Here is a 23,926-nt window from a genome sequence, read left to right on the forward strand (position 1 = left end):
AGGGTTCATTGGTTTGCACCTGTGTGAGAAGCTGACGTCGAAGACTCCACACAAGATGTTGGCAGTGGATGTTTACAACGACAAGATCAAGCACCTTCTCGAACCTGCTTCGCTTCTCTGGGCCGATCGCATCCAGTTCCACCGCATCAACATCAAGAATGATTCTAGGCTCGAAGGCCTCATATCAAGATGGCAGGTTTGGTACTCTCTCGCAATTTCTCTTTTGTTTTTTTCCTCTCTCTGTCTCTCTCATTTGTCACATTTTACTCTTATTTTAAGCCCTTTTAAGGGTCCGTTTGGCAAGAGCTAAACGGGACTTTTTTGGCTATTTTAGCCACAAAAGACAAAATAGGCTATTTTAGCCACAAAAAACAAAATATCACATCCAACCCATAATCATTACATTCTTCTCTCACAAAAAAAGTCAAAAAAGTAAAAAAGCCAAAAAGACCTTCCCAAACCAAACTTTTTAGCCCAGGCTAAAATAGCCCAAAAAGTCAAAAAGCCAACCCACTTCCCAAACAGAGGCTATCTTTATTGTGAATTTAGATTCTTCTGGATTTATACCTAGCTTCCTGAAACTTACAAGCATATTATGTCTCTATAATTCATTCTCTAGTTGTTTAATTGTGCGTTTCAAGATTGATATTTGTTAAATTTCTCTCTATATTTATATATGTATTTTGTTTTGTTTGCTTTCTTCCCTTGTGTGGACCAAAATTAAATTAAATAGCGACATATTGTAGTGAGCAAGGGTTTTCTCTTCTCTGTTACTAATGGAACCTTAACATACCAATTTTAAATAGGAAACTAGTTGTATCATGCTTTTTTATGTGCTCCATTCAGTATATCAAGTGTTCTGAATTTGTTTGGTTTAGTATTTGATTGACTTGCATGCCATCTTGAAAAAGTTTTGAGCGTGCTTTTAGTAAACTGCTATTCCAGTTAATGATATTGAGCCAGTTGCTTCATGTTAGCTTCATCTACTAAATGGGACAACCAAATGGTGGGTGCCAATATACTATATGCAATATCTTTAGATATTCAGAACATGTCCACGTATATTTGCACAAATTTTTTATACATATTCTTCTATATTAAGATTTAGAGTTGAAAGGAGGTTTGACCTTTGAACATGCCCACACCTTTGATTCCTTAGATATAGATTGGAATGTCAATTAATCTATTTGTTCAACTATTGTAATCATGTGCCTCTTGTGTGGCATGTATAGTTGAATATTCTGCACATATTTAAAGGCTTAATAGTTTTAGGATTTCTTAATGCTTTGCTGATGCAATCTTCATGTCAACATCATTTAACATGACTGGTAATTGAAGTACTTTCATTCTTATTTACTCTATGAAATTTTCTTGGATAACCAAAGAAAGTGGTAGGAGAAGAGAGAAATAATTTAAAAAAAAAGAAAGGAGCCAAAGATAGAGAGAGAGTTCACTATCTCATGTGTTAATATATTGTATTCATTTTATTTTATTTTTCTTAGTCAATTTCTCTGGTTATTTAGAATAGAGGAATTTAGTAGAAAATCTATTTTTAAGTACTTGTATCCCAATTAGTCCATAAGATATTTTTGTATTCCAATAAGTTCTATTATTTTGGATATTTGATCCACCAAATCCTAATTCTCATATTTAAGGTATTTTATGAACAATTTTACCCTTGGAACATAATAAAATAATTTGAACCAAGTGAAATATAAGTAGGTGAAAATGGATTTATGAATAAATGCTCCTTTAGAATACTTTTGCTTCAATGTGGTAAATAGATCCTCATTCGAACCTAGTTGTCTGAACTCATTTTCTCTTTTTTGGGGTGGTTATAATTTGTTGTTAATTTCAATTCTTATTGAGAGTTTGGTCTATGGTGAGTATACTTGTCTGCTGCTCTCTTGCTGGTAAAAGGTTCCTTCTAGTATATTTTTGTTCACCTCTTTTTTATATGGTCACAGCTGAGGGTACGGAGAACGGTCTTGAATTCACTATCGTGAGACCTTTCAATTGGATTGGTCGTAGGATGGATTTCATTCCCAGCATCGATGGTCCCAGTGAGGGTGTTCCAAGGGTTCTGGCATGCTGTTGTAATGTCAGTTCAATTCTTCAAAAGGATTTGAGACATACATTTGTATTCTTCAGTATCCTTAACATTGTAATCTTTCTCTCTTCTGCTGCAGAATCTCCTTAACATCACTTTAGGACTTGCTTGAATCTACCCTTATCAACACAGGACATATGCTGAGGCCATAAAACAGGCCACTTCAAAGCCAGTTACATCCAGCTAAAGGAAATAAACATTGTTGAGTTGCAATGCAGAAGGTAGTTTCTGAGTCAGGTAACTATTTGGCAGTTCGTTTCAATTCTTTCTAAGGAGTTATTAAACATATAACTAGATGGGTTTTTTTTTTGGAGGAAAGTATGACTAGATGGTTGGTTCTCATATATACTAATTTTTTTTGGGTCTTTCCTGTGATGTGTTCTTTCACACAACATATATATATATATATAATAAAATTTGAATATGATTAGCACATTATACATGGATCGTCATAGGTTCCTGATGCATCGAGTGGCCATCAGGTATTTAGGAACTCTGTGGGAGATGAGACCCCATATACACCATCACCAATAGACCAGGTATAAAATGTATCTTTGCATTCTAATGCACATAGGATGAATTGATATGTAGCATTTGTTTTACAGCTTAAATTGATATGTAGCATTTATTTGGTGACTTGAAAAAACTAGGTTCATGTTCACATGATGGATCTTTACCAAAATGATGTTGGTCTAGGGAAACTAGTTCAAACAGGGCACACACGACCGCCTAGGCACGAGAGACTTGTGGGAGAAGACGGGGCTCAAAACGGGTTCCCGATTTGGGAGTTAGAGTCGGATTTCAGTCTAGACAAACTAGTTCCTTTAAAAACTTGAATTCGAGGTGTTGACGCCCCAAAATCACCAAATGGAGCTGGATTAGCACGAAACTTGGCACACACGACTGCCTAGGCACGAGAGACTTGTGGGAGAAAACGGGGCTCGAATCGGGTTCCCGGTTTGGGAGTTAGAGCTGAATTTCACTCTAGGCAAACTAATTCCTTAAGAAACTTGAATTCGAGGGGTTGACGCCACAAAATCACCAAACGGCGTTGGATTAGCATGAAACTTGGCACACACGATCACCTAGGCACAAGAGACTTGTGGGAGAAGACGGGGTTCGAATCGGGTTCCCAGTTTGGCAATTAGAGCCGGATTTCGGTCTAGACAAGCTAGTTCCTTTAGAAACTTGAATTCGAGGTGTTGACGTCCTAAAATCACCAAACGGCGTCGGATTAGCACGAAACTTGGCACACACAACCGCCTAGGCAGAAGAGACTTGTGAGATAAGACGGGGCTCGAATCGGGTTCCTGATTTGAGAATTAGAGCCGGATTTCACTCTAGGCAAACTAGTTCTTTAAAAAACTTGAAGTCAAGGTGTTGACGCCCCCAAAATCACCAAACGACATCGGATTGGCACCAAACTTGGCACACCCGACTGCCTAGGCATGAGGGACTTGTGGGAGAAGACGGGACTCGAATCGGGTTCTCTATTTGAGAGTTAGAGCCGAATTTCACTCTAGACAAACTAGTTTCTTAAGAAACTTGAATTCGAGGTGTTGACACCCCAAAATCACCGAAACAGCATCGGGTTGGCACGAACCTTGGCACACCCGACTGCCTAGGCATGAGAGACTTGTGGGAGAAGACGGGACTCAAATCGGGTTCCCGGTTTGGGAGTTAGAGCCGAATTTCGGTCTAGGCAAACTAGTTCCTTAAGAAATTTGAATTCGAGATGTTGATGTGTCAAAATCACCAAACAGCTTCGAATTAGCGCGAAACTTTGCACACACGACCGCCTAGGCACGAGAGACTTATAGGAGAAGACGAGACTCAAATTGGGTTCCCGATTTGGGAGTTAGAGTCGGATTTCGGTCTGGTCAAAATTATTTACTTAATTACCTTTGTAATTATATAGTAGTTAAATTTTTATATTTTTTTGTAATTAACATATTAACACATAATTATATTGTCATTAATTATTTTTATTTTTTGTTTTCAGATATTTCTCGAGTAGGAGTTTGCTTCTTATGGAATATTTGCCTATAAAAAATGTGGCTAACTTCTGTTTTCGTTACCCGCGAAAAAATCATGAAGAAAACTTTTGTTTTTGATTTACGTTATTTTGAATTGTGAACAACATTATGTATTTAAATATTATATATGTATTATGCAACATTACATAGTGGGATATTTTTGTTGATGTGTAGTTATGAATGCAAGAATATTTTTACTATGGATAAATTGTTATTTTTATATTATTATGTAATTATTGATTTCTTTTTTAGTTATTTTTCATTTAATACAGGTAATATTCATATTTTTAATTATTTTATTGCTTCTTTTTTTTTGCGACAGCACCATACCGTCTCAAAAAACATTAGAACCAAATGTAAATTTTTTTTGCGACGTAGGCAATGTCGTCACAAAAGATATTGGCTGTTGTAATAAAAAACTTTTCGCGACGGAATATTTTGCCGTCTCAAATAATCTTTTAGCGACGGTATGTTGTGTCGTCTCAAACAATATTTTAGCGACAACAGGTATTCCATCGCAATAAAAATTCTTTCGCGATGGCATTTTTTACCGTCTCAAATAACATTTTTTGCGACGGTAAAATAGTGTTGTTGCAAAAAATTTCACTTTTTTACATATTATAGGCGATAGTAGAATGTCGTCGCAAAAAAAAAGGCGACGACAACATTTTAGCAACGCCTTTTGTTGTGACCCTTCGTTTGTCGTCGCTAAAAGTCATTTTCGGTTGCAAAAAGGTTTTTGAGACGGCATTTAAAAAACCGAACTTTTTGTAGTGGTAGTTCACAGAAGAATGAGGCCTTCTTTAGTTTGATTTTTGGAACTTGTTTTTTTATTTTATTTTTTAAAAAATTGAAATTAATTTGACTAAAATAAATACTAGAAAGATAATTTCAAAATTCTTAAAAATATTTTTACCTCCCAAAAAGATAAATTTATATAAAAATGTTGAGTATTTTTTATTTTTTCAATAAATTAAGTTTTATTTAAAAAAAATTAAAAACAAATTCTGTAAATCAAACCAAAGCTTAATTTATTCATTCTAAGCTTTCGTTTGGGATATGAGTTAGTTTTTTGACTTTTTGACTTTTTAACTATTTTAATCTATGGTTAAAAAGTCTAGTTTGGAATAGGCTTTTTTGATTTTTATGAAAGAAAAAAAATGATTATGGTTTAGATGTGACATTTTGTCTTATTAATTTTTTAATATATTTTATTTTTTTGACTAAAATAACTATTAAAAACCCATGCAAAACATAAACTTAATTGCATTGAGTTTTATATTTCAAATTACATTTAACTTTTTTTTAAATACAAATGTGATTTGATGAAAGGGCCAACGATATCCGATTGACGTGATTTTTTACTGGTATATTTTACTCGATAACTTCTAAAATGTGAATGGTTTAAATTAACGAATTAGACCCTAAAATAAGCTCAATAAGATATGCAACAGTTGTTGCTGCCCCAAACTCCAAGCAAAGTACACCATAATCTGTCTATATCTATATATATTATTATTTATCTATACTATATATTAAGTAAAAGGGGGTTTTTAACCTCAAGGCCTGTGGGAGTTCCAATCTCTTAATCCTAATTTTCTAATTTTTTGATTTAAAAAAAAAACTCAGCATTTATTGACTTCTCCCAACTCACAATCCCTTTTGACTTCTCTCATAATTATTGAAACACCCTTTTCAATTTCTCCCATACACTATAGTTACATACAAAAAAAAATTTTAAAAAAATAAGAATTTAGCTATAGATCTCAAAAAGATATAACATCTAAATTTAAATTATGATTTAATAATATAATTATGTATTTTTTTTTATGTATATCTATCAAAATTTTAAATCACTTAATGGGACAAATTAATCAATTTTCCAAAATTATTGATTTTTAATTTACAAAATAGATTAAAAAAACTATTGACTGATTTATTTATTTTTAATTTACAAAATAAATTAAAAAAACTATTAACTGATTTATTTATTTAATAACCAAAATATTTCATAATCTCTCCCTCCTAATCTCTCTCAGAAATTTTCAAAAAAAAAATATTAAAACTTGCATTCCTTTTCTCTTCCCAAAAAATTAGATAATATTTTTTATTAAAGTAGTAGATATCTACCTATATTTTATATATTATATTATAACTTAACAAAAAAAACTAAAAAAAAAAATCTTTAAAGTTTATCTAAATAAACTTTAAATCTTATCTGAATAAACTTTAAATCAATAAAACTCGCGTGCCTATCACATATCTAACTCACATCATAACTTACCTAAATAATAATAATTAAAAACAAATGGAAACCACAGATAAATTAAATTAAAAAAAAAAAGATACCCACAACTCTATCTTAAATAAATTGAAAAAAAAAATATCCGAATAGAAACCACACAAAAATAAAAATAAAAATAAAAATAAAAATAAAAATAAAAATAAAAAGATCTATCTATCTATCTATCTATATCTATACTATATATTAAGCAAAAGGGAGTTTTTAACCCCCAAAGCTTGTGGAAGTTCCAATATGCCAATCCTAATTTTCTAATTTTTTGTTTTTAAAAAAAAAAAATAACCTCAGCATTTATTAATTTCTCTCAACCCACAAGATTTTTTAACTTCTCTCATAATTATTGCAGTACCCAAAACAAATAATTTGTATATTAAAAAAAATTTAAAACAAATATAAATATCTCTATCTCTATCTATCTATTTATTTATATCTATCTCTAGCCCACAAGTTTTGTGGGAGTTTCAATATCTAAACCTTAATTTCTTAATTTTTTTAATTTTATTTGAAAAAAAAAAAACTTAGTATTTATTAAATTCTTCCAAGTCTTTTTAATTTTTCCAATACACACACTCTTTTTAACTTTTTACATGCCTACTGCAAATAGTGAGTCTCCTTTTTGTTTTCTCCTTCTTGACTTCTCACTTCTACACTTTCAACTTCAGTAACTACGTATGCAAACAGTGAGTCTTCTTTTGTTTTTTCTTTCTTGACTTTTCCTTTTGTTTACTATTTTAATATTGTAGTTAGATAGCGCATAAAAATATTTGTGATTTGTCTAGCGAATAAAAAATTATAATTTGATTTTTTAATATGATTGAAGTTAGATAAATATAAATCTTCACAAAGAGAAAAATGTGATTATAATTAGTTGAATGATTCCTTTTTTTTTTAATGTGATTGTAGTTAGTTTAATAGTTCTTTTTTTCATTTATTTATTTTATTATGGAAAAAATGTGATGTGATTGTAGTTTGTTCAATGACTTTTTTTTTTAATATGATTGTTGTAGTTAGTTCAATGGTTTTTTTTAATGTTATTTAATCTTTTTATTTACTATTTTAATTTTATTTTTAATATGATTGAAGTTAAATAAACATAAACACTCACAAAGAAAAAAATGTGATTGTAATGTGATGTGATTGTAGTTTGTTTCAATGGCTTTTTTTTTTTTAATATGATTGTTGTAGTTAGTTCAATGGTTTTTTTTTAATGTTATTTAATCTTTTTATTTAGTATTTTAATTTTATTTTTAATATGATTGAAATTAGATAAACATAAACACTCACAAAGAAAAAAAAAATGTGATTGTAGTTAATTCAATGGTTTTTTTTTAATGTGATTGCAGTTAGTCAATGGTTCTTTTATTTATTTTTTATTTATTTTATTATGAGAAAAATGTGATGCGATTGTAGTTTGTTCAATAGTTCTTTTTTTTAATGTTATTTAATCTTTTATTTACTGTTTTAATGGTTTTTCTTTACAATTATTTATGAAAAAAATATGATTGTAGTTAGATAGCATAAAAATATTTGTAATTTGATTTGATTTGATTTTTTTCTGATTTGATTTTTAAAGTACCAATTATTGATAATGATTAGATTGTATTTTGAAAAAAAAATTGTAATTGATTTTTTTAACTCACTGTGTTTTTTGAAAAAAAAAATTGTAAGTGATTGTAGTTTGTTCAATTTGAATTTCTAAATTTTTTATTAAAAAAAAAATTCAGCATTTATTGATTTGGTCAAAATCTCCTGATCAACATTTATTAACTTTTTTCAAACCACATGTCTGCATTTATTGATTTGGTCAAAATCCCTTGATCAGCATTTAAATTCCCTCATACAAATAATTATAGATACAATCTGTGTATAGGTACTACAGCACCGTTTTCAACTTCTCTCATACACTATGATTAGTAATAAGATTGTTAAATTATTTTTATAAAAAATCTTAAAAAAACATAATTTATATATTAAAAAAAAATCTAAAACAAATGGAAATATTTATAATTATCCCGTGCATAGCATGGGTGATAGGCTAGTACTATATATTAAGCAAAATGGGGTTTTTAACCCCAAGCCTTGTGGGAGCTCCAATCTGCCAATTTAAATTTCTTGATTTTTTGATTTAAAAAAAAAAACCTTAGCATTTATTAATTTCTCCCACATATGATTATTATACCTCATAACACTTTAATGCATTAAGAACAAGCATAAAAAAAAATTCTTGAAAAGTTCAACACATATGATTATTAACAAAATATTAAACTTTAATATAATATAATAAAAAAAAGAAGACATTTAATTCCTTAAAAAGTCCAACACATATGATTATTATCAAAATATTAAACTTTAATATAATATAAAAAGGAAAAAAAGAAGACATTTAAAAAAATAAAAAATAAAAAGACATTTAAAAATCGCAATTCACATATATAGATAATTATCTATACTATATATTAAGCAAAAGAGGGTTTTAACCCCAAGCCTTGTGGGAGCTCCAATCTCCCAATCTAAATTTCTTCATTTTTTGACTTTAAAAAAAAAAAAATCTTAACATTTATTAACTTCTCCCAACCCCCAAGTCTTACCCTCATAATAACACTTTAATGCATTAAGAACAAGCATAAAAAAAATTCTTTAAAATTCAACACATGAATTCTTTGAAAAGTCTCAACACATATGATTATTATCCCTCATAATAACAATTTAATGCATTAAAAACAAGTATAAAAAAATTTTCTTGAAAAGTACAAAACATATGATTATTATCAAAATATTAAATTTTACTATAATATAATTAAAAAAAAAGACATTTAATTTCTAGAAAAGTCTAACACATGTGATTATTATCAAAATATTAAACTTTAATATAATATAAAAACGGAAAAAAAGAAGGCATTTAAAAAAAAATATTTAAAAATTACAATTCACATATATAGATAATTGTAAACACAATCCGTGCATAGCACGAGTGATATGCTAGTAAATATATTAAGAAAAATGAGATTTCTAAACCTCAAGCCTTGTGGGAGTTCCAATCTCTCAATCTTAATTTTCTAAATTTTTGATTAAAAAAAAAAACTCAACATTTATTGAGTTGATCAAAATTCTCTGATAAGCATTTATTAACTTTTTCTAATCCACATGTCTGCATTTATTGATTTGTCAAAATTCCTGATTAGCATTTAAAATCCCCTCATACAAATAATTATAGATACAACTCGTGCATAGTTACTGCAGTAGTCTTTTTAATTTCTCCTATACACTATGGTTAGTGATAAGATTGTTAAATTATTTTTATAAAAAATCTTTAAAAACATAATTTATAAATTAAAAAAATTAAAATAAATATAAATATCTATAATTATCCCGTACATAGCACTAGTGATAGGCTAGTCTATACTATATATTAAGCAAAAGGGGGTTTCTAACGCCCAAGGCTTGTAGGAGTTCCAATATGCCAATCCTAATTTTCTAATTTTTTGTTTTTTTAAAAAAAAAAATTAACCTCAGTATTTATTAACTTCTCTCAACCCACAAGACTTTTTGACTTCTCTTATAATTACTGTAGTACCTTTTCCAAAACAAATAATTTGTTTATTAAAAAAAATTTAAAACAAATATAAATATCTATATCTATATCTATCTATTTATTTATATTTGTCTCTAACCCACAAGTTTTGTGAGAGTTCCAATATCTGAACCTTAATTTCTTAATTTTTTTTATTTAAAAAAAAAACTTAGCACTTATTAAATTCTTCCAAGTCTTTTAACTTCTCCAATACACACTAAACTCTAAACGCTAAACATAAACACTCACAAAGAAAACAAATATGATTGTAATATAATGTGATTGTAGTTTGTTCAATGGCTTTTTTTTTTAATATGATTGTTGCAGTTAGTTCAATGATTTTTTTAATGTTATTTAATCTTTTTATTTACTATTTTAATTTTTTTTTAATATGATTGAAGTTAGATATACATAAACATTCACAAAGAAAAAAATGTGATTGTAATTAATTCAATGGTTCTTTTTTTTTTAATGTGATTGTAGTTAGTCAATGGTTCTTTTTTTCATTTATTTATTTATTTATTTTATTATGGAAAAAATGTGATGTGATTGTATTTTGTTCAATGATTTTTTTTTAATGTGATTTAATATTTTATTTACTATTTTAATGGTTTTTCTTTACAATTATTTATGAAAAAAATATGATTGTAGTTAGATAGTATAAAAATATTTGTGATTTGATTTGATTTTTTCTGATTTGATTTTTAAAGTACCAATTATTGATAATGATTAGATTGTATTTTAAAAAAAAAAATTGTAATTGATTTTTTTAACTCACTGTATTTTTTGAAAAAAAATTTATTGTGTTTTTTTAACTATCAATTCACTTAATTTGTTATTTGATTTTTAACTCATTGTATTTTTTGAAAATCAAAATGGATTGTACTCATTAGGGTCACATAATGTACCAATTATTGATGATGATTATATTGTATTTTGTCCACAAAAAAAAGTTGTAATTGATCTTTTTAACTCATTATGTTTTTTGAAAATAAATTATTGTGTTTTTTAATTATCAATTGATTTAATTTGTGATTGATTTTTTTTTTAATTATTGATGATGATTAGATAGCATGAAAAAAAAATTGTGATTTGTAGGATTGAAATTATCTCCTTTTGTTTATAATTTTATATTTTAATATGATTGAAATTAGATAAACATACACACTCACAAAAAGAAAAAATGAGTCCTCAAAAAAAAAAAATGTGATTATAATTTGTTCAATGATTCTAAATAATATTTTTTATTTATTATTTTAATGGTTATTTTTTTCAATTATTTTTTTTATTATGAGAAAAATGCCATTGTAGTTAGATGTCATTAAAAAAATTGTGATTTGTATGATTGAAGTTATCTCCTTTTATTTATGATTGAAGTTAACTCACAAAAAAAAAATGTGATTGTAGTTTGTTCAATGGCTCTAAATAATCTATCTATACTATATATTAAACAAAATGGGGTTTTTAACCCCCAAGGCCTGTGGGAGTTTCAATATCCCAATTTGAATTTTCTATATTTTTTATTTTTTATTTTAAAAAAAAAACTTAGCATTTATTGATTTGGTCAAAATCCCCTAATCAGCATTTATTTACTTTTTTCAATCCACATGTCTTTCCACATGACTGTATTTATTGATTTGGTCAAAATCCTCTCATATAAATAATTATAGATACAATCCGTGTATAGTTACTGCAGTACCCTTTTCAACTTCTCCCATACATTATGGTTAGTGATAAGATTGTTAAATTATTTTTATAAAAAAGCTTTAAAAACATAATTTATATATTTAAAAAAATCTAAAATAAATATAAATATCGATAATTATCTCGTGCATAGTACAGGTGCTAAGCTAGTAGTTGTTAATTAGAAAAAGGGTAATAAAGGATGTTAATTAGAAAAGGGTAATGAAAAATACTAAATCTATACTATATATTAAGTAAAATGGAGGTTTTTAACCAACAAGTCTTGTGGGAGCTCCAATATCTTAATCTTAATTTTCTAATTTTTTGATTTAAAAATAATAATAATCTTAGCAGTTATTGATTTCTCTCAATCCACATGCCTTTTTGACTTCTCTCATAGTTATTGTAGTACCTTTTTCAACTTCTCCCTACACTATAGTTAGTGATGGGATTATTAAATTATTTTTATAAAAAATCTAAAAATAATAATTTGTATATTAAAAAAATATCTAAAACATATATAAATATCTATATCTATCTATCTATATCTATATCTATACTATATATTAAGCAAAAATGGATTTTTAACCCCAAATCTTGTGAGAGTTCCAATTTTCCAATCTAAATTTTCTGATTTTTTGATTTAAAAAAAAAAAAATCTTAGCATTTATTAACTTCTCCCAACCCCTAAGTCTTACCCTTATAATAACACTTTAATGCATTAAGAACAAGTATAAAAAAAATTCTTTAAAATCCAACACATATGAATTCCTTGAAAAATCCCAATACATATTTAAAACATATATAAATATCTATATCTACCTATCTATACTATATATTAAGCAAAATGGAGTTTTAACCCCAAGCCTTGTGGGAGTTCCAATCTCCCAATCTAAATTTCTTGATTTTTTGATTTAAAAAAACAAAAAAACCTTAGCATTTATTAACTTCTCCTAGCCTCCAAGTCTTACCCTCATAATAACACTTCAATGCATTAAGAACACACATAAAAAAAATTCTTTAAATTCCAACATATATGAATTCCTTAAAAAGTCCCAACACATATGATTATTATCCCTCATAATAACACTTTAATGCATTAAGAACAAGTTTAAAAAAAATTTCTTGAAAAATCCGACACATATGATTATTATCAAAATATTAAACTTTAATATAATAAAAAAAACATTTAATTCCTTGAAAAGTCTAACACATATGATTATTATCAAAATGATAAACTTTAATATAATATAAAAAAAGAAAAAAAAAGACATTTAAATATCGCAATTCACATATATAGATAATTGTAAACACAATCCGTACATAGTACATGTGATATGCTATCTAAAAAAATATATTAAGCAAAAGGGGGCTTTTAACCCCCAAGGCCTGTGAGAGCTTCAATATGCCAATCCTAATTTTCTAATTTTTTGTTTTTTTTTAAAAAAAAAAATTAACCTCAACATTTATTAACTTTTCTCAACTCACAAGACTTTTTGACTTCTCTCATAATTACTACAATACCTTTTCCAAAACAAATAATTTGTATATTAAAAAAAATTTAAAACAAATATAAATATCTATATCTATATCTATCTATTTATTTATATTTATCTCTAACCCACAAGTTTGGTGGGAGTTCCAATATCTGAACCTTAATTTCTTTATTTTTTTTATTTTTTTTGAAAAAAAAAACTTAGCACTTATTAAATTCTTCCAAGTCTTTCTAACTTCTCCAATACACACACTCTTTTTAACTTTTCACATACCGATTGCAAACATTGAGTCTCCTTTTTGTTTTCTCCTTCTTGACTTCTCACTTCTACACTTTCAATTTCAGTGACCACGTATGCAAACAGTAAGTCTTCTTTTTATTTTCTCTTTCTTGGCTTTTCCTTTTGCTTATTGTTTTAATATTATAGCTAGATAACGCACAAAAATATTTGTGATTTGTCTAGCGAATAAAAGATTATAATTTGATAAACAGTATGTTTTCTTTTTGTTTTCTCCTTCTTGACTTTTCCTTTTGTTTACTGTTTTAATATTGTAGTTAAATAGCGCATAAAAATATTTGTGATTTGTCTAGCGAATAAAAAATTATAATTTGATTTTTTAATATGATTGAAGTTAGATAAATATAAACCCTCACAAAGAGAAAAATGTGATTATAATTAGTTGAATGATACTTTTTTTTAATGGGATTGTAGTTAGTTTAATAGTTTTTTTTCATTTATTTATTTTATTATGTGAAAAAAGTGATGTGATTGTAGTTTGTTTAATGACATTTTTTTAAAATATGATTGTTGTAGTTAGTTCAATGGTTTTTTTTAATGTTATTTAATCATTTTATTTACTATTTTAATTTTATTTTTGATTTTTTAATATGATTAAAGTTAGATAAATATAAACCCTCACAAAGAGAAAAATGTAATTATAATTAGTTAAATGATTCTTTTTTTTAATGTGATTGTAGTTAGTTTAATAGTTCTTTTTTTCATTTATTTATTTTATTATGGGAAAAATGTGATGTGATTTTATTTTGTTCAATGGCTCTTTTTTTAATATGATTATTGTAGTTAGTTCAATGATTTTTTTTAATGTTATTTAATCTTTTTATTTACTATTTTAATTTCATTTTTAATATGATTGAAGTTAGATAAACATAAATACTCACAAAGAAAAAAATGTGATTGTAATTAGTTCAATGGTTTTTTTTTCATTTATTTATTTTTTTTATTATGGGAAAAATGTGATATGATTGTAGTTTGTTCAATGGTTCTTTTTTTTAATGTGGTTTAATCTTTTATTTACTGCTTTAATTGTTTTTCTTTACAATTATTTATGAAAAAAATATGATTGTAGTTAGATAGTATAAAAATATTTGTGATTTGATTTGATTTTTTTTCTGATTTGATTTTTAAAGTACCAATTATTGATAATGATTAGATTTTATTTTGAAAAAAAAATTGTAATTGATTTTTTTAACTCGCTGTATTTTTTGAAAAAAAATTATTGTATTTTTTTAACTATCAATTCACTTAATTTGTCATTTGATTTTTAACTCACTTTAATATGATTGAAGTTAACTCATAAAAAGAAAAATATGATTGTAGTTTATTCAACGGCTCTAAATAATATTTTTATTTGCTATTTTAATGGTTTTTTTTTTCAATTATTTTTATTTATTATGAGAAAAATATGATTGTAATTAGATAGTATTAAAAAAATTGTGATTTGTATGATTGAAGTTATCTCCTTTTATTTATAATTTGATTTTTTAAATATGATTGAAATTATATAAACATAAACACTCATAAAAAGAAAAATATGATTGTAGTTTGTTCAATACTTCTAAATAATCTTTTTATTAACTATTTTAATGGTTCTTTTTTTCAATTATTTTTTTTATTACGAGAAAAATGTGATTGTAGTTAAATAGCATTAAAAAAAATGTGATTTGTATGATTAAAGTTATCTCCTTTTGTTTATAATTTGATTTTTTAATATGATTGAAATTAGATAAGCATAAACACTCACAAAAAGAAAAATGTGATTGTAGTTTGTTCAATGCTTCTAAATAATCTTTTTATTTACTATTTTAATGGTTCTTTTTTTCAATTATTTTTTTTATTATGAGAAATGTATGATTGTAGTTAGATAGCATTAATTATTATCAAAATATTAAATTTTAATATAATATAAAAAAAGAAGACATTTAATTCCTTGAAAAGTCCAACACATATGATTATTATCAAAATATTAAACTTTAATATAATAATAAAAAAGATATTTAAAAAAAATAAAAATCACAATTCACATATATAGATAATTGTAAATACAATCCGTGCATAGCACGGGTGATATACTAGTCTATGCTATATATTAAGTAAAATAGAGTTTTTAACCCCCAAGGCCTGTGAGAGCTTTAATATGTCAATCTTAATTTTCTAATTTTTTGTTTTTTAAAAAAAAAAAAAATTAAACTCAGCATTTATTAACTTCTCTCAACCCACGAGACTTTTTGACTTCTCTCATAATTACTGCATTACCTTTTAAAACAAATATAAATATCTATATCTATATCTATCTATTTATTTCTATTTATCTCTAACCCACAAGTTTTGTAAGAGTTTCCATAAGACTTTTTGACTTCTCTCATAATTACTGCAGTACCTTTCAAAAATAAATAATTTGTATACTAAAAAAAATTTAAAACAAATATAAATATCTATATCTATCTATTTATTTATATCTATCTCTAACCCACAAGTTTTGTGGGAGTTCCAATATCTGAACCTTGATTTCTTAATTTTTTTGATTTTTTTTGAAAAAAAAAAACTTAGCACTTATTAAATTCTTCCAAATCTTTTTAACTTCTCTAATACACACACTCTTTTTAAACAGTGAGTCTCTTTTTTGTTTTCTCCTTCTTGACTTTTCACTTCTATACTTTCAACTTCAGTGACAATGTATGCAAACAGTAAGTCTTCTTTTTGTTTTATTCTTCTTGACTTTTCCTTTTGTTTACTGTTTTAATATTGTAGTTAGATAGCGCATAAAAATATTTGTGATTTATCTAACGAATAAAAAATTATAATTTGATTTTTTAATATGATTGAACTTAGATAAATATAAACCCTCACAAAGAGAAAAATATGATTATAATTAGTTGAATGATTTTTTTTTTTTTAATGTGATTGTAGTTAGTTTAATAATTTTTTTTTTTCATTTATTTATTTTATTATGTGAAAAATGTGATGTGATTGTAGTTTGTTCAATGGCTCTTTTTTTTAGTATGATTGTTGTAGTTAGTTTAATAGTTTTTTTAATGTTATTTAATCTTTTTATTTACTATTTTAATTTTATTTTTCATTTTTTAATATGATTGAAATTAGATAAATATAAATCCTCACAAAGAAAAAAATGTGATTATAATTAGTTGAATGATTCTTTTTTTTTAATGTGATTGAAGTTAGTTTAATTGTTCTTTTTTTTGTTTATTTATTTTATTATGGAAAAAATGTGATGTGATTGTAATTTGTTCAATGACTCTTTTTTTTAATATGATTGTTGTAGTTAGTCCAATGATTTTTTTTAAATGTTATTTAATCTTTTTATTTACTATTTTATTTTTACTTTTAATATGATTGAATTAGATAAACATCAACACTCACAAAGAAAAAAATGTGATTGTAGTTAGTTCAATGATTTTTTTTTTTTAAATGTGATTGTAGTTGGTCAAAAGTTCTTTTTCTCACTTATTTATTTATTTTTATTATGAAAAAAATGTGATGTGATTGTAATTTGTTCAATGGTTCTTTTTTTTTTTAATGTGATTTAATTTTTTATTTACCATTTTAATGGTTTTTCTTTACAATTTTTTATGAAAAAAATATGATTGTAGTTAGATAGCATAAAAATATTTGTGATTTGATTTTTAAAGTATCAATTATTAATAATGATTAGATTGTATTTTGAAAAAAAAAATTGTAATTGATTTTTTTAACTCACTGTGTTTTTTGAAAAAAAAATTATTGTGCTTTTTTAACTATCAATTGACTTCATTTGTGATTTGATTTTTAACTTTAGTTCAATGGTTTTTTTTTTAATGTTATTTAATCTTTTTATTTACTACTTTAATTTTATTTTTGATTTTTTAATATGATTGAAATTAGATAAATATAAACCCTCACAAAGAGAAAAATGTGATTATAATTAGTTGAATGATTCTTTTTTTTTTTAATGTGATTGTAATTAGTTTAATAGTTTTTTTTTCATTTATTTATTTTATTATGAAAAAAATGTGATATGATTGTAATTTGTTCAATGACTCTTTTTTTTTTAATATGATTGTTGTAGTTACTTCAATGGTTTTTTTTTATTTATTTAATTTTTTATTTGCTATTTTAATTTTATTTTTAATATGATTGAAGTTAGATAAACATAAGCACTCACAAAGAAAAAAATGTGATTATAGTTAGTTCAATGGTTCTTTTTTTTTAATGTGATTGTAGTTAGTCAATGGATCTTTTTTTCATTTATTTAATTTTTTTATTATGGGAAAAATGTGATGTGATTATAATTTGTTCAATGGTTCTTTTTTTTAATGTGATTTAATTTTTAATTTACTGTTTTAATGGTTTTACTTTACAATTATTTATGAAAAAAATATGATTGTAGTTAGATAGAATAAAAATGTCTGTGATTTGATTTGATTTGATTTTTTTTTGTGATTTGATTTTTAAAGTACCAATTATTGATAATGATTAGATTGTATTTTGAAAAAAAAAAATTATAATTGATTTTTTTAACTCACTGTGTTTTTTGAAAAAAAAAATATTGTGTTTTTTTAACTATCAATTCACTTAATTTGTGATTTGATTTTTAACTTTAGTTCAATGGTTTTTTTTTTAATGTTATTTAATATTTTTATTTACAACTTTAATTTTATTTTTGATTTTTTAATATGATTGAAGTTAGATAAATATAAACCCCCACAAAGAGAAAAATGTGATTATAATAAGTTGAATGATTCTTTTTTTTAATGTAATTGCAGTTGGTTTAATAGTTCTTTTTTTTCATTTATTTATTTTATTATGGGGAAAATGTGATGTGATTGTAGTTTGTTCAATGACTCTTTTTTTTAATATGATTGTTGTAGTTAATTCAATAGTTTTTTTTGGTTAATTTTATTTAATATTTTTATTTACTATTTTAATTTTATTTTTAATATGATTGAACTTAGATAAACATAAACACTCACAAATAAAAAAATGTGATTGTAGTTAGTTCAATGGTTCTTTTTTTTAATGTGATTGTAGTTAGTCATTGGTTTTTTTTTTCATTTATTTGTTTTTTTTATTATGGAAAAAATATGATGTGATTAAAGTTTGTTCAATAGTTCTTTTTTTTTAATTTGATTTAATCTTTTATTTACTGTTTTAATGGTTTTTCTTTACAATTATTTATGAAAAAAATATGATTGTAGTTAGATAGAATAAAAATATTTGTGATTTGATTTGATTTGATTTTTTTGTGATTTTATTTTTAAAGTACCAATTATTGATAATGATTAGATTGTATTTTGAAAAAAAAAATTGTAATTGATTTTTTTAACTCACTGTGGTTTTTGAAAAAAAATTATTGTGTTTTTTTAACTATCAATTCACTTAATTTGTGATTTGATTTTTAACTCACTGTGTTTTTTGAAAAACAAAATGGATTGTACTCATTAGGGTCACATAATGTACCAATTATTGATAATGATTAGATTGTATTTTGACCCAAAAAACAAAAAATTGTAATTGATCTTTTTAACTCAATATGTTTTTTGAAAAATAAATTATTGTGTTTTTTAATTATCAATTGACTTAATTTGTTATTGATTTTTTTAATTATTGATGATGATTAGATAACATTAAAAAAAATTGTGATTTGTATGATTGAACTTATCTCTTTTTGTTTATAATTTTATTTTTTAATATGATTGAAGTTAGACACGTGTTGTTCATTAATTATAATACTAACTATCATGTTGATAATGCAGGAATGCTAATGGAAGGCTCACAAAAATTTAGATTTTAATTATTTTTTGTTTTTCTTATTCAGTAAATTTCGAATAAATGTAATAAATTCTTATTTTTATTACTTTAATTATGCAATGTCAATATTTTTTTTTTAAATTACATATATTTTATGTTGACAATGTAGGAATGCTAACAATTACATATAAATAGGCTAAAGTGGCTATTTTAGCCACAAAAGACAAAATAGGTTATTTTAGACTTTAATATAATATAAAAAAAAAGACATTTAAAAAAAAAATTTAAATCGCAATTCACATATATAGATAACTAGCATATCACTCGTGCTATGCACGGATTGTGTTTACAATCTATACTATATATTAAGCAAAAGGGGGTTTTTAACCCCAAGGCCTGTGGGAGCTCCAATCTCCTAATCCTAATTTTCTAATTTTTTGATTTAAAAAAAAAAACTTTAGCATTTATTGACTTCTTCCAACCCAACCTCAGCATTTGTTGACTTCTCCTAACCCACAATCCCTTTTGACTCTCTCATAATTATTGCAACACTCATTTCAATTTCTTCCATATACTATGGTTACACACAAAAATAATAATAAAAAAAAAGATAAGAATTTAGCTATAGATCTCAAAAAGATATAACATCTAAATTTGAATTATGGTTTAATAATATAATTATGTATTTTTTTATGTATATCTATTAAAATTTTAAATCACTTAATGAGACAAATTAATCAATTTTTCAAAATTATTGATTTTTAATTTGCAAAATAAATTAAAAAAAACTATTGACTGATTTATTTATTTAATAACAAAAATATTTCATAATCTCTCCCAACTAATCTCTCTCACAAATTTTCAAAAAAAATATTAAAACTTGCATTCCTTTTCTCTTCTCCAAAAAATCAGATAATATTTTTTGTTAAAGTTGTACATATCTACCTATATTTTATATATTATATTATAACATAACAAAAAAAACTAAAAAACTAAAAAACTAAAAAAACAATCTTTAAAGTTTATTAATAAACTTTAAATCAATAAAACCCACATGTCTATCACATATCTAACTCACATCATAACTTACGTAAATAATAATAATTAAAAACAAATGGAAATCACAGATAAATTAAATTTTTAAAAAAAAGATACCCACAACTCCATCATAAATAAATTGAAAAAAAAATACCCGAATAGAAACCACACAAAAATAAAAATAAAAATAAAAATAAAAATAAAAAGATATATCTATCTAATCTATCTATCTATCTATCTATACTATATATTAAGCAAAATGGGATTTTTAACCCCAAGCCTTGTGAGAACTCCAATCACCCAATCTAAATTTCTTGATTTTTTGATTTTTAAAAAAAAAATCTTAGCATTTATTAACTTCTTCCAACTCCCAAGTCTTACCCTCATAATAACACTTTAATGCATTAAGAACAAGCATAAAAAAAATTCTTTGAAATCCAATACATATAAATTCCTTGAAAAGTCCTAACACATATAATTATTATCCCTCATAATAATACTTTAATGCATTAAGAACAAGCATAAAAAAAATTTCTTGAAAAGTTCAACACATCTATCTATATCTATACTATATATTAAGCAAAAGTGGATTTTGAACCCAAGGCCTGTGGGAGCTTCAATATCTCAATATGAATTTTCTAAATTTTTTATGAAAAAAAAAACTCAACATTTATTGATTTGGTCAAAATCCCCTGATCAGCATTTATTAACTATTTTCAATTCACATGTCTTTCCACATGCCTGCATTTATTGATTTGGTCAAAATCCCCTGATTAGCATTTAAAATCCCCTCATACAAATAATTATAAATACAATCTGTGTATAGTTACTGCAGTATCCTTTTCAACTTCACTCATACACTATGGTTAGTGATAAGATTGTTAAATTATTTTTTAAAAAAATCTAAAATAAATATAATTATCTGTAATTGTCTCGTGTATAGCACGGGTGATATGCTATCTATACTATATATTAAGCAATAGGGGATTTTTAACACCAAACCTTGTGGGAGCTCCAATCTCCCAATCTAAATTTCTTGATTTTTTTTATTTAAAAAAAAAAACCTTAGCATTTATTAATTTCTCCCAACCTCCAAGTATTACCCTCATAATAACACTTTAATGCATTAAGAACAACTATAAAAAGAAATTCTTTGAAATCCAACACATGAATTCCTTGAAAAGTTCCAGCACGTATGATTATTATCCCTCATAATAACACTTTAATGCATTAAGAACAAGTATAAAAAAAATTTCTTCAAAAGTCCAACACATATGATTATTATTAAAATATTAAATTTTAATATAATATAATAAAAACAAGAAGATATTTAATTCCCTAAAAATTCTAACACATATGATTATTATCAAAATATTAAACTTTAATATAATATAAAAAAGGAAAAAAAAGAAGACATTTAAAAATTTTAAAAAATATATTTAAAAATCGCAATTCACATATATAGATAATTGTAAATATATTAAGAAAAATGGGGTTTGTAAACCCTAAGACTTGTGGGAGCTCCAATCTCTCAATCTTAATTTTCTAAATTTTTGATTTAAAAAAAAAAACCCTCAGTATTTATTGATTTGGTCAAAATCCCCTGATCAGCATTATTAACTTTTTCCAATCCACATGCCTGCATTTATTGATTTGGTCAAAATCTCTTATTAGCATTTAAAATCTCCTCATACAAATAATTATAGATACAGCCCGTGCATAGTTACTGCAGTAGCCTTTTTAATTTCTCCTATACACTATGATTAGTGACAAGATTGTTAAATTATTTTTATAAAAAATCTTAAAAAACATAATTTATATATTAAAAATAAATTAAAACAAATATACATATCTATAATTATCTCGTGCATAGCACGGGTGATATGCTAGTTATCTATATATGTGAATTGGGATTTTTAAATGTCTTCTTTTTTTATTATATTATATTAAAGTTTAATATTTTGATAATAATCATATGTGTTGGACTTTTCAAGATATTTTTTTTATGCTTGTTCTTAATGCATTAAAGTGTTATTATGAGAGATAATAATCATATGTGTTGGGACTTTTCAAGGAATTCATATGTGTTGGATTTCAAAGAATTTTTTTTTACAATTGTTCTTAATGCATTAAAGTGTTATTATGAGGGTAACACTTGGGGGTTGAGAGAAGTTAATAAATGTTAAGATTTTTTTTTTAAATCAAAAAATCAGAAAATTTAGATTGGGAGATTGGAGCTTCCACAAGATTTGGGGTTAAAAACTCTATTTTGCTTAATATATAGTATAGATTGTACACACAACCCGTGCATAGCACGGGTGATATGCTATCTATACTATATATTAAGCAAAAGGGGGATTTTAACCCCAAAGCCTGTGGGAGTTTCAATCTCCTAATCCTAATTTTCTAATTTTTTGATTTAAAAAAAAAAACCTCAGCATTTATTGACTTCTCCCAACTCAACCTCAGCATTTATTGACATCTCCCAACCCACAATCCCTTTTGACTTCTCTCATAATTATTACAACACCTTTTTCAATTTCTCCCATACACTATGGTTACACACACACAAAAAAAAAAAAAAAAAAGAAGATAAGAATTTAGCTATAAATATCAAAAAGATATAACATCTAAATTTGAATTATGATTTAATAATATAATTATGTATTTTTTTTATGTATATCTATCAAAATTTTAAATCACTTAATGGGAAAAATTAATCAATTTTTCAAAATTATTGATTTTTAATTTACAAAATATATTAAAAAAACTATTGACTGATTTATTTATTTAATAACAAAAATATTTCATAATCTCTCCCTCCTAATCTCTCTCACAAATTTTCAAAAAAAAATATTAAAACTTGCATTCTTTTTCTCTTCCCCAAAAAATTAGATAATAATTTTTATTAAAGTTGTAGATATCTACCTATATTTTATATATTATATTATAACATAACAAAAAAAAACTAAAAAGCTAAATTTTTTTAAAAAAAAGTTTATCTAAATAAACTTTAAATCAATAAAACTCATATATCTATCACATATCTAACTCACATCTTAACTTACCTAAATAATAATAATTCAAAACAAATAAAAACCACAGATAAATTAAATTTTTTAAAAAAAAGATACCCACAACTCCATCTTAAATAAATTGAAAAAAAAAATCCAAATAATTATGTATTTTTTTTATGTATGTCTATCAAAATTTTAAATCACTTAATGGAAAAATTAATCAATTTTCCAAAATTATTGATTTTTAATTTACAAAATAGATTAAAAAAACTATTGACTGATTTATTTATTTAATAACAAAAATATTTCATAATCTCTCCCTCCTAATCTCTCTCACAAATTTTCAAAAAAAAAATATTAAAACCTGCATTCTTTTTCTATTCCCCAAAAAGTCAGATAATAATTTTTATTAAAGTTGTAGATATCTACCTATATTTTATATATTATATTATAACATAACAAAAAAAACTAAAATACTAATTTTTTTTTTAAAGTTTATCTAAATGAACTTTAAATCAATAAAACTCACATGTCTATCACATATCTAAATCACATCAAAACTTACCTAAATAATAATAATTAAAAACAAATGGAAATCACAGATAAATTAAATTTAAAAAAAAGAAAG

At 24.7% G+C, this 23,926-nt stretch overlaps 1 long non-coding RNA gene across 1 annotated transcript; it reads left to right on the forward strand.

The window, feature by feature from the left end:
• The first annotated feature begins 312 nt into the window (after positions 1 to 312).
• On the forward strand, positions 313 to 4,353 carry LOC145791158 (uncharacterized). Its single transcript, XR_014330921.1, has 2 exons — positions 313 to 2,347; positions 2,566 to 4,353. It is a non-coding gene; the product is annotated as an uncharacterized LOC145791158 (long non-coding RNA).
• Positions 4,354 to 23,926: the final 19,573 nt, after the last annotated feature.

The sequence above is a fragment of the Camellia sinensis genome, chromosome 5 (assembly GCF_055761805.1).
Source record: "Camellia sinensis isolate YWXY chromosome 5, ASM5576180v1, whole genome shotgun sequence".
Classification (NCBI taxonomy): domain Eukaryota; kingdom Viridiplantae; phylum Streptophyta; class Magnoliopsida; order Ericales; family Theaceae; genus Camellia; species Camellia sinensis.